Consider the following 13,871-nt stretch of genomic DNA (forward strand, 5'->3'; position numbering starts at 1 on the left):
CCTGGTACGATCTGTTCCACTCGGCTGCTTCCTTTCAAGCGAGTCCCGATCTGTTCCACTCGGCTGCTTCCTTTCAAGCGAGTCCCGGTCCCAGATCGAATTCCATGCTGGGCTAGAATCCCGAATTCTCTTTTTTAAAGATAACTATAACTTTTCACACCTCTGCTTGTTGGTTTGACCAAAATGTTGATAAGCATTCACTTTCATCGATTTAGGTTCAACCACGTTAAGCCCTCAAGCCATAATAAATTTACATGCGCAATATTGCTTAACTAGGTTTTCCACCCAGCTCAAAGGGTTTTTATTAATAACAAATTATGAGAAATATTTATATACAACGGGCGAATCTTAAAACAACATGGTCTAAAGTAAATTCAGTTCCTATGATACCCATCGATGTCAGTTTTATCTATTTTCGGTTCATCAAAATTATTTTTGGGCGGTGGGGTAGCCGAGTGGTTAAAGCGTTGGCTCGTCACGCCGAAGACCCGGGTTCGATTCCCCACATGGGCACAATGTGTTGAGCCCATGTCTGGTGTCCCCCGCCGTGATATTGCTGGAATATTGCTCTAAGCGGCGTAAAAACTAAACTCAGTCAGTCATAATTATTTTTGCCTTTTTTCAAAATAAGTTAATCTATATGTTAAAGGCCAGTGATAAACTAAAACAACATGATAATGAATGTGATGGGATATAATACAAACACGAGGAGGCCAGTGATAAACTAAAACAACATGATAATGAATGTGATGGGATATAATACAAACATGGAAGAGGCCAGTGATAAACTAAAACAACATGATAATGAATGTGATGGGATATAATACAAACACGAGGAGGCCAGTGATAAACTAAAACAACATGATAATGAATGTGATGGGATATAATACAAACATGAGGAGGCCAGTGATAAACTAAAACAACATGATAATGAATGTGATGGGATATAATACAAACATGAGGAGGCCAGTGATAAACTAAAACAACATGATAATGAATGATAATGATGTGATGGGATATAATACAAACACGAGGAGGCCAGTGATAAACTAAAACAACATGATAATGAATGTGATGGGATATAATACAAACACGAGGAGGCCAGTGATAAACTAAAACAACATGATAATGAATGTGATGGGATATAATACAAACACAGGGGGAGGCCAGTGATAAACTAAAACAACATGATAATGAATGTGATGGGATATAATACAAACATGAGGAGGCCAGTGATAAACTAAAACAACATGATAATGAATGTGATGGGATATAATACAAACACGAGGAGGCCAGTGATAAACTACTAAAACAACATGATAATGAATGTGATGGGATATAATACAAACACGAGGAGGCCAGTGATAAACTAAAACAACATGATAATGAATGTGATGGGATATAATACAAACACGAGGAGGCCAGTGATAAACTAAAACAACATGATAATGAATGTGATGGGATATAATACAAACACGAGGAGGCCAGTGATAAACTAAAACAACATGATAATGAATGTGATGGGATATAATACAAACACGAGGAGGCCAGTGATAAACTAAAACAACATGATAATGAATGTGATGGGATATAATACAAACACGAGGAGGCCAGTGATAAACTAAAACAACATGATAATGAATGTGATGGGATATAATACAAACATGAGGAGGCCAGTGATAAACTAAAACAACATGATAATGAATGTGATGGGATATAATACAAACACGAGGAGGCCAGTGATAAACTAAAACAACATGATAATGAATGTGATGGGATATAATACAAACACGAGGAGGCCAGTGATAAACTAAAACAACATGATAATGAATGTGATGGGATATAATACAAACACGAGGAGGCCAGTGATAAACTAAAACAACATGATAATGAATGATGTGATGGGATATAATACAAACATGAGGAGGCCAGTGATAAACTAAAACAACATGATAATGAATGTGATGGGATATAATACAAACATGAGGAGGCCAGTGATAAACTAAAACAACATGATAATGAATGTGATGGGATATAATACAAACACGAGGAGGCCAGTGATAAACTAAAACAACATGATAATGAATGTGATGGGATATAATACAAACACGAGGAGGCCAGTGATAAACTAAAACAACATGATAATGAATGTGATGGGATATAATACAAACACGAGGAGGCCAGTGATAAACTAAAACAACATGATAATGAATGTGATGGGATATAATACAAACACGAGGAGGCCAGTGATAAACTAAAACAACATGATAATGAATGTGATGGGATATAATACAAACATGAGGAGGCCAGTGATAAACTAAAACAACATGATAATGAATGTGATGGGATATAATACAAACACGAGGAGGCCAGTGATAAACTAAAACAACATGATAATGAATGTGATGGGATATAATACAAACACGAGGAGGCCAGTGATAAACTAAAACAACATGATAATGAATGTGATGGGATATAATACAAACACGAGGAGGCCAGTGATAAACTAAAACAACATGATAATGAATGTGATGGGATATAATACAAACACGAGGAGGCCAGTGATAAACTAAAACAACATGATAATGAATGTGATGGGATATAATACAAACATGAGGAGGCCAGTGATAAACTAAAACAACATGATAATAAATGTGATGGGATATAATACAAACATGAGGAGGCCAGTGATAAACTAAAACAACATGATAATGAATGTGATGGGATATAATACAAACACGAGGAGGCCAGTGATAAACTAAAACAACATGATAATGAATGTGATGGGATATAATACAAACACGAGGAGGCCAGTGATAAACTAAAACAACATGATAATGAATGTGATGGGATATAATACAAACATGAGGAGGCCAGTGATAAACTAAAACAACATGATAATGAATGTGATGGGATATAATACAAACACACGAGGAGGCCAGTGATAAACTAAAACAACATGATAATGAATGTGATGGGATATAATACAAACACGAGGAGGCCAGTGATAAACTAAAACAACATGATAATGAATGTGATGGGATATAATACAAACACGAGGAGGCCAGTGATAAACTAAAACAACATGATAATGAATGTGATGGGATATAATAATACAAACACGAGGAGGCCAGTGATAAACTAAAACAACATGATAATGAATGTGATGGGATATAATACAAACACGAGGAGGCCAGTGATAAACTAAAACAACATGATAATGAATGTGATGGGATATAATACAAACACGAGGGAGGCCAGTGATAAACTAAAACAACATGATAATGAATGTGATGGGATATAATACAAACACGAGGAGGCCAGTGATAAACTAAAACAACATGATAATGAATGTGATGGGATATAATACAAACATGAGGAGGCCAGTGATAAACTAAAACAACATGATAATGAATGTGATGGGATATAATACAAACACACGAGGAGGCCAGTGATAAACTAAAACAACATGATAATGAATGTGATGGGATATAATACAAACATGAGGGAGGCCAGTGATAAACTAAAACAACATGATAATGAATGTGATGGGATATAATACAAACACGAGGAGGCCAGTGATAAACTAAAACAACATGATAATGAATGTGATGGGATATAATACAAACATGAGGAGGCCAGTGATAAACTAAAACAACATGATAATGAATGTGATGGGATATAATACAAACACGAGGAGGCCAGTGATAAACTAAAACAACATGATAATGAATGTGATGGGATATAATACAAACACAGGGCCAGGATAAACTAGTGATAATAAAACAAAACAACATGATAATGAATGTGATGGGATATAATACAAACATGAGGAGGCCAGTGATAAACTAAAACAACATGATAATGAATGTGATGGGATATAATACAAACATGAGAGGCCAGTGATAAACTAAAACAACATGATAATGAATGTGATGGGATATAATACAAACACGAGGAGGCCAGTGATAAACTAAAACAACATGATAATGAATGTGATGGGATATAATACAAACATGAGGAGGCCAGTGATAAACTAAAACAACATGATAATGAATGTGATGGGATATAATACAAACAAACAGGAGGAGGCCAGTGATAAACTAAAACAACATGATAATGAATGTGATGGGATATAATACAAACACGAGGAGGCCAGTGATAAACTAAAACAACATGATAATGAATGTGATGGGATATAATACAAACACGAGATACAAACACGAGGAGGCCAGTGATAATAAACTAAAAAACATGATAATGCGATGTGATGGGATATAATACAAACACAGGAGGCCAGTGATAAACTAAAACAACATGATAATGATGTGATGGGATATAATACAAACACGAGGGAGGCCAGTGATGGCATTCCCTTAAAGTATGGTACTTGTTGGTCCCTGCCTGGCGCTCGGCATTAATGGGTACAACGAGGACTGGTCGGCTCGGAGTCAGTATAATGTGGCTGAGTGGGGTATTCATGCTTCACTGCGGTCTGGTAGCATCAGTGAGCTAGCACTATAAAACCAGCTTCAGTCTGGGCTAGTACAAGAAGCCGCACATACACATACCCACGCATGCACGTCGTCATATGAGCGAAATATTCTCAAGACTTTTGACAAGGTTTGGCATAAGGGAATCATAGCGAAATTAGAAGCTTATGGTATTAAGGTTAGTTACTTGATTGGTTTTCCAGTTATCTTGACAATACATTACAGAGAGTAGTTATAGACAATTCCAATTCAGATCTAAAGAAAGTCACTGCTTAGGTGCCACAAGGATCTGTCCTTGGGCCATTACTGTTTTTAGTTTACATAAATGATATCATTGAGGGTATCAGTAGAAACATTCGTCTTTTTGCCGATGATACTTCGGTATATGTTATTGTTGATAATCATGTTGTTACTGCCGCTTCCTTAAATAATGACCTAAACAGGATCTCTCACTGGGCTGAAATATGGCAGGTTAGCTTTAATCCTGGTTTTATTCACTCGCAGAAATACCGGTAATCAACTTCCAATTCCTAAGCTTAAAATGCATGGAGTAGACATTACTGAAGTCGGCTACCATAAACACCTAGGAGTAACCTTGCAATCAGACTGTAAATGGAACTCCCACATTGGTGAATTAGTTAAAAAGGTTCGTCCATTGGTAAATTGTCTACGTAGTTTTAAATATGGATTATCTAGAAAATCATTAGAGCAAATATACAAGTCATATATATTACCAACGTTCGATTACTGTTCGCACCTTTGGGATAACTGTACCAAAGAACAAGAAAAACTTGTCGAAAATCTACATTTAGACGCAATGCGGACGATTTGCGGGGCAGTTAGAGGAACAAGTCATGACTTAATATATAAGGAAACTAACTCCATGCCCCTAGTTGACCGTAGACAAATTAGCGAGTTATCATTATTTTACAAAATGGTTCATCATATGACACCAGTTTATTTAACTGATCTACTGCCCGAAAAAGTATCACAGTTAAGTGACCATAGATTAAGAAACAGAAAAAACATTCAAACTATAAGATGTCGTAGTGATTTGTATAGCAATTCGTTTTTACCAGCTACAATAAGACAATGGAATGATTTGCCTGAGAATATGTACGATATTGAAACCATAGGCCAATTAAAAAATGCATTCCAATCATCAAAACCACCCAATTTTATTATATTTGATAAAAACTTTGGTACACGTTTCTGACAAATTATCCACTCACGCCTCAGACTTGAGTGCAGTAATTTGAAAGCGCACATGTTTGAACGGCACATTTCAGTTGATCCATTCTGTTCCTGTGGTCACCCCTATGAGGATACTTTACATTATTTCTTTACTTGTCCTAATTATTCTAACATCAGACATCGCATGTATTTTTACGAACATGGATATAATTTAAATTCTGTCATAAATGGTAATCCAAACAAAAATGAACTTGTAAATCCTTTCATACTACAATCTGTCCATACTTTTATAATAAAATCGCATAGGTTTGATAAATGATTAATAATGTTTAATTCGCAGGTTGCTTGCTTTCCTATCATGCTGCATATTATTTAATATTTGTTTTATTCATGTATCAATGAAATGGAGAGGTATTCAAATAAGCCATTACGGCTTGTTTACCAATCCTAGTTCAATTTATTTTAAATAAAATATGTTTACACTAAATACTCTCAAGCACGACGTTAAACCCAATTTCACCTCACCTCTTATAAATTGCCCTTGGATTCATGCTCATTGTATACAACCATTTTGGGCATTTGTAGGAAATTGGCTATAGATCATCTGCATGTTCATGGTAAGTACGATAAGAGATAGAGCTCATCAGTAGTTTGTTCCGGCTGTGGTCTTCTAGAAAACACATTATCTTTAATTAATAGCTGATAATATGTCACCACATACTATGTTTTCCCAAATGCTACGTGATATGCAAGCCTACGTTCTATCAATATAAACATCACGTCGGAGGGCGTCTTGGGTACATATCTGCGGAACCAAACATTCATGGCTTGAAATATAAACATGTATATCAGTAGATCCAAAGTGGAGCAGGTAGTAAGTTAACGTGAAAGGAAACACAGTGAAAACTACACTACGTCTCATATGTCAATAAACACACTGACTTTTTAATTAAACCTGCGTGGGTAACAACGTGTGTGACTGTGACATTTGTCAGTGAAATCTGTTTCAGCAGGCACCAAAAACATTTCAACGAACTGTAGAGAATATTTACAGAACGCTTCCCTAAATGGAATCCTGACAGTCATGATGTCATTGCCAAGTGATAAATTCAGTTTTATTGATCTGTATTGAAAGGATATGATTGAATCCACTTTTAGTCCATTGCATTATGCTCGCTTTTAATTTTTCGTTAAAATATGAGATTAAAATTGTGTGTTATTTTTATAAATCTTAGGATTTCCTTTCTACAAAAATACAATGTTTAAATTTTTTCACTGTCTATAAATGTAAACGAAACCACATTATGTTTGGCACCCTGAAGTTTATTCCCACTTGTGGAAGCATAATTAGTTGTAGGAGAATACTGTTGACAACAATTGTCTCCCTTTGTGACCCTGACTTACCAACTCAACATGAGAGTGTTGAATTGCAAAACATGAATATTTGAAGAAAAAGGGCCGTACCTTGTGGATATCAAGAATGACTAGAAGGCGTGTGTCACAATACTGACGACACGTCTCCCTATATATTTGGATCAAAACTTTGTAAAATGGAAGTTCCATCATGCAAGTGGAGATCACGTTTGCCAGACAAGCACATGCAACAACACAGCCAACTTTAAACTTCTTATAAAATCACCACATGTATTTTACAGGATATTTCAGTTTAAACTTGACATGCCCTAACACGCTACATGGAGTGCATGCCAAAAGCTGGTACAATAACAAGCAAAATGCAGATAAGACACAGTTACAATTATTATCATGAAGAAACTAAACACAGAACACCTTTAATCAATCAAGCATATAAAGTACCATTTCATTATTCAAAGAATGTCGTAAATATTTTCGACAACATTCCTTTCGTAACTTTCGTAAGAATATGCTTCTATTCAAATGTCAACAAATTGGCTATACTCACTTTTCTAATTGTCGTCTATAATGACACAAATGTTGACGCAACGTTCCTTCCCGTACCCTTATATTCAACGTTCAAAGACAATGGTATGTTTAACTTCACCTTGAATGTTTTGGGACTATCGTCCCCCCACAGGAGGACGCCCACCGAAGTGATACTTCTGAAATATTGCTAAAAGCGACTCGCAAACTCACTCTACAGAACTGAAATATTCTCTCTTTAAAAAAACAAAAAAACAAATACAGACCACGCCTAAGTATAAGATGTCGATGTTGACGTGTACGGGCCATCATCAGAACGGTCTATTTGCCGGAATACCATGGCAATACCGTTCTCAAGGTACAGTGATCGGGCGGATGTTGTTCAAGTGATAAACACGATCTCCCTTAAGTGAGGTGACACACATATTGCCATCTCCCAAGTATGGCCTGTCTGCCGGTATTGGGACGAGGTTTACCGACGGCGTATTGTCCGGCGCCCACTGAAGTACCAATGGTCGTGTCTCTCTGGCATGTCATGAAGAGGTCGTGACTCGTCATGCAGTGATGAATGTTGACAATAGCTGTCATACCAGTACACACGCCATGATCATAATACACGTACATGTCCAACTAAAGCGAACTATGCTTTTAGCTCATAGTGAACTAAAACCTTTCTCCCAGTCCTACCTGTTTTCTTCTGGAATTTCTACGATTAGATTTTTTGAATTTGAGAACATTATTGATCGTTCGAGTTAATTACTTACAAGTTGTAATTGAGATTTCCTCCGCCCACTGAATGATTATGGTTAAACTGTTTTAAACTTGAAATAACATGTCAGATATATGGATCAACATTAGATGATATAAAAGAAAAACATATAAAATATGCTTTCATTTATTATAGGCTAAAGACCATTTTTGGATATTACAGTTTCGTCAGTTTTAAACAAATTGGTCAGTGTTGCCATCTTTATATCGAGGACAGCAACGCTAGATTCTAATGCACTTGTAGCTTCCACGTCTCGTCTTCACACACCTAGTCTCGTCACGACATCTCTGTGGACACTGCCGCCATTGTCTCTAGATAACAGAATGAATGAACACGTGTTTAACATATATGTATGTATTACCTTTACAACAGACTTGCTGCTTTCTACACTACGTCTCATTTTACGGCAAACAAGGCCAGTGTTCTCTATTTCAATCTTAGATATAATTCTGTGTCGGTTTTAATGGCAACGAGAAATATTATGGGTTTTTTTTACTATTGATTTTTATGATTGATAATATCTGGACAGGTTTCGTTTTAAAATATGAACTATCATATCTGGACATGTTGTTTATCGAATATGTTATGCTTCTTCCAAAGTTCAAGCAGTTCGAATAACCAACTGCTTGGTTGTGTTTCTTCGAACACTTGAACACACTCTTTCTCTAGTTCACATACAAAATATAATTGCCAATAAAAATACCATGTGACAACACCTTTTGCCTCTGAGTATACGTGTAATACAAAGCTATATCAGTAAACCATATTGTACTCAGAAATCATGCTCTCCGTTTATATATATACGCTTCTTATGCAACATTGATCAATACTGCATCAAATTACGACATGGAATACAAGAGTAACTGGAAATAAACTTGGGACCCAGAGCAAATGAACTATACCAAACTTTGAACTTTGATAATACCACTGCATCACTGTTTAATACCTTTGTGTACGGATCGATATACACGTGTCGCGACAACAAAGTGAGTAGAAAGGTATTATTGCTTTTGTAATCAAAATACTAGTAATGTTTATGATAGATCAAGGCACTTAAAATCTCTGCATGTACGTAATGAGTGAGTGAGTGAGTGGGGTAAGATTTAAAGTCACATCGGCACATTTCAGCCATATCGTGACTAAACCTAGTTCGAGCATGTACGTAATGAACATGGAAACGGTAATGTATTCGTTTGAAACAATGGAGCTGGAAATTACCTGTCGGAACGGCACCCTGAAGTGAACATCGGACGGTGCTGACACTGCGGCTGCATTACTCCACGACACTTGACAAAACAGGTGCTCAGCGTTATACACGTACGACTTGCATCCTGCAGTTTCTCTGCACAGGAGGAAACACATTTGAATTCCGATGTTATTTTTAGATGGAGGTAGCGTTTCGGAAGTCTTCGTGATCATACTAAAAGATATTGTGTTCTTACAGTGATACTGATCGAATACCATGACGATGAGACCAAGTACCAAGACTGTTCCGCTCATGCTGACTGGACCGTTCAAAATAGCTACCTTACTTTTGCATCCAAACATAGTCAACATCTGAGGGATCATCTCAAACGTCCTAGTCTTTGACACGGTCCTAGTGTCTGGTAGTCTGTTTATGGACGTTGTTGGTACATACCGTACGAATTCGTTAAGAGTTTAAAAGGCTAAAAATGTTTCTACCTTTTCTCAACTAACGTATTTCGATTTAAAGGTTTTCTTCTGACAGCTTTGCATGCGTTTTGAGATGATGTCTTCTTCGGGTGAATGTTTGTTTATGGTTGTACATTGAACATGTGTCAACAGGACCGAGGTTAATATTTGATAAATTGTGATCTACAACTGACAATAGCCAGAAATACATGTACCATAGACAGATTCGAACTCTTATCTATGACATATGCCACAATAAACCAGGGCAACACGAGACAGAAATCAGAAGGAGACAGAAATCAGATAAGACAGTGTTTACGTTGTTACTACCTGAATGCTACCGATGGTGATGTTTGATACGAGCCATAGCTGCTGTGTGCAGAAAACAAGTAAACGGTTGTCATTCAAGCCGGCAATTTATGCCTGAATGCATGCATGATGCACGTGCATCTCGATTTCGATGTTGTGTTTGTGCAAACTCTTACCTTTCCACAAACAAACACATTTCTAACTTCAATCTCAAGCAATAATTTATTGGGCAAAACAGGCTATCCGACCACGATTCATGGTTTCCTCAAACTTGACTTCCGTGTATATTTAAAACAAAATAGGTTCAAATACTCCATTGATACTTCAATGTCATTTCGAATATTACGATATTTCTTTTGTCTTTCAGTATATGATTATATTTCATAAATTAAATCAAATTACCAAAATGTTCATTTCTGAATGAACAAACTGGGAACACTTTGCAAATGTATGATGATTGATGTCATGCCCGCCCGCGATCACCCAGGACAATAGGGCTTTGATGGAGATGTTCAAGTTGATGTGAGCAGTGTGTGATACGGCAAACATTTTTAAAACTTGAGTCTCTCAACGGGCGATTTGAGGGAGTCTTGCCGAATATTGAGATACGGTGTACGTGGACAATGTCTAATCTGACTTGTCTCCTATGAAAGTGGTCTGATGAAAGGTGGCAACATGATTCGCCTTTAGAGCAAGATTCTGTAGGGGATGGTTTCGAATCAGTCTAGTACCATTGCCGCTGACCCGGGGCGTCTGAACGGGATCCGTCATCAATGGTTTGGTTTTGCTTGTACCTGTACCTGCTGATCTCATATTGATTGTGGAACAGTGTGCACACATTGGCCGCAGCCCGTACATGTTTCAGCCAATCCCCAGACAACAAAGTACAACAACTGTATGGGCTTTTCTGACCCGGTGAGATGGGCAATCTTCTGTAGTCTCTATCATAGGTATTGGCCTCTCATCTCACGTTGCATCTCAAGTAACAAGGAGACGGCCAGTATTTGGAGATCATTCTTGTCCTGAATACTTAGCCAATTTCGGAAACTTTACCATTGTTCCAATGAGTTGAACATGTTCCCTCGGTCTTTATCGATATAGGGGATGTGTGGTAGCCTAGTGGTTAAAGCGCTCGTTCGTCACGCCGAAGATCCGGGTTCCATTCCCCACATGGGTACAATGTGTGATTCCCATTTCTGGTGTCCCCCGCCGTGATATTGCTGGAATATTGCTAAAAGAGACGTAAACCCAAACCAACCCACTCACTCACCGTATTGATATAATCACTTATTTTATATGATAATGCCTTTGATTTTTGTACTGCCATTCTATTGTGTACTTTCAATGTAATACCTTTTGCATTGATTTATAAACGTAGAGAATGTTAGAATACAAATTGTTACTTACGTTACATTTCCATGGTGGCGGTTGGTTTCACACAGAGCATTTTACGGACTGATTTCTGGTGAACATTTATCTTAAACCTGGAAATTAACTCGAAGCAGTAGTGAACAGCAACATAACAGTGCCCTCCAAGGCTATTTGTCATCAGCAACTATCGTTGCTCTAATACCCTTTTGGTGCAACATAACCAGTGTCACTCAGATATCACTGTTGCCTAGCAACCATTGTTTCTGTATTTCGTCGCCTGTGACGTCATGAAACAAATTGAACGTGGCGCCAATGGAGAGGACCGTCACACTTGCTTACGTGTTTCACTGCACACGCGTACATGAATAAAATGGATGATAAATATATTATTATACAAGCAAGTGTTCCATACGACTTATTCGAAAAGCGTGCAAAATTATGTATTGCTCTCGCTCGGATAATACATATTTCACACTCGTTTCCTATAATATGGCACTGTTGCTTGTGCAATAATCTCCACATATTTCATTTGTGTTATCAACTGCCTAGTGGTCAATATAAGGCAAGAGGAGACCTAACTATATTAAGTTATCAGAGCCATCAAACTGGTCAACTGTACTGAGGCCTGCCCGTTTGGTTGTCATGCCGAGGACCCTAGTTCAGTTTCCACAACGTGTGTAGCCCATTCCTTCTATTCACAGACGTAGCATTGCAGGAATATTGCTAACAACGTAAAACCAGACTCACCTTCTCACTCAACTTTCAGTTGACAATACGTTGAAGTACCCATAACTGAACAGTCATTTATTATTAGTGGTCAGTGTTTCTGCCGGTCAGCTGATGTTCCAGAGCTTCAACATAACCTCAGCAGCAGCAGCATTAGTGATGAAGGGTCCTGTACTAGTAATTAGAATCAGAATATCAGCAGGAGGTGTAATAAAAACGATTGCGTGGGTTTTACTTTCAACAAATACTAGCGACAAAACCCTCTCCATATAAACATAAAATCTCAAAGCGTTGATTTCCACACGTTTACGTGTCAATAAACAATTGAAAATCGGCCATCACTCATAGCCGACAGAACCGCTGTATTGCCATGGCAATAAACAAATACTGGAATCTGTTTCGAAAGATAGTCAAGACAGATTCTACATCGGCGAGGACGTTTCATATTTCTAATCGCCCCTTGATATGAGTAGATCTCTGATACTATATGATGTATATGACATCTATCTTCTGTATGTCTGTTATCTACTTGTGACAATCTGCGTATTTCTGGCACTGATGTTATTGATCGATTCCCCGTGTCTGGGGCCAGGACACAGCTGCTCGATAAAAACACAGCATGAAGTTAGCTTCCTTTTTTGGTTTTAACGAAGTTGCCCACTTGTTGGTACAATAGTAGTATCAAATATTCCATGTATGACAACATTGCAAGCAGTCAGTAAACACAGTTTAAGACAAGTTTGCAAAAAGTCACTAAACGTTAGTTGTGACGACATTGCAAGAAGTCACTAAACATTAGTTATGAAAACATTGCATGAAGTCACTAACATTAGTTGTGACGACATTGCAAGAGGTCACTAACATTAGTTATGACGACATTGCAAGAAGTCACTAAACATTAGTTGTGACGACATTGGAAGAAGTCACTAAGCATTATTATCTCAATATTTAAAGAAATCACTAAACATTGCTTATGACAGCATTGCAAAATGTCACTTAACATTATCATGACAACACTGCAAGCAGTAGGTAACATTATTTTAGACAACATTCCAAGAAGTCAATAAACACTAGTTATGACAACATTTCAAGACGTCAGTTAACATTAATTTGCAACATTGCAAGCAATCAGCTAGCATAAATTATGTCAACACTGCAAAATGTCACTAAACATTAGCGGGGGCGCCTTATTCGTTGTGCACAGCTGTGTTACCTGGACGGGCCAGAGTGAGTGAGTATCACGGCGGGGAACGCCGGAAATGGGCTTCACACATTGTACCCATGTGGGGAATGGAACCCGGGTCTTTGGCGTGACGAGCGAAGGCTCTAACCACTAGGCTACCCAACGGGCCAGAAACGTATGGATGTTGATTCGAATCCAGGTTCGACCCGATCGACCATTTTTGACCATACCCGTGCTCGGGTGTTCCATCGAGACAGTAAAACCCGCGGTCAAA

This window comes from Haliotis rubra, unplaced genomic scaffold (genome assembly GCF_003918875.1).
Source record: "Haliotis rubra isolate DU_JTF1 unplaced genomic scaffold, ASM391887v1 Scf376, whole genome shotgun sequence".
Taxonomy (NCBI): domain Eukaryota; kingdom Metazoa; phylum Mollusca; class Gastropoda; order Lepetellida; family Haliotidae; genus Haliotis; species Haliotis rubra.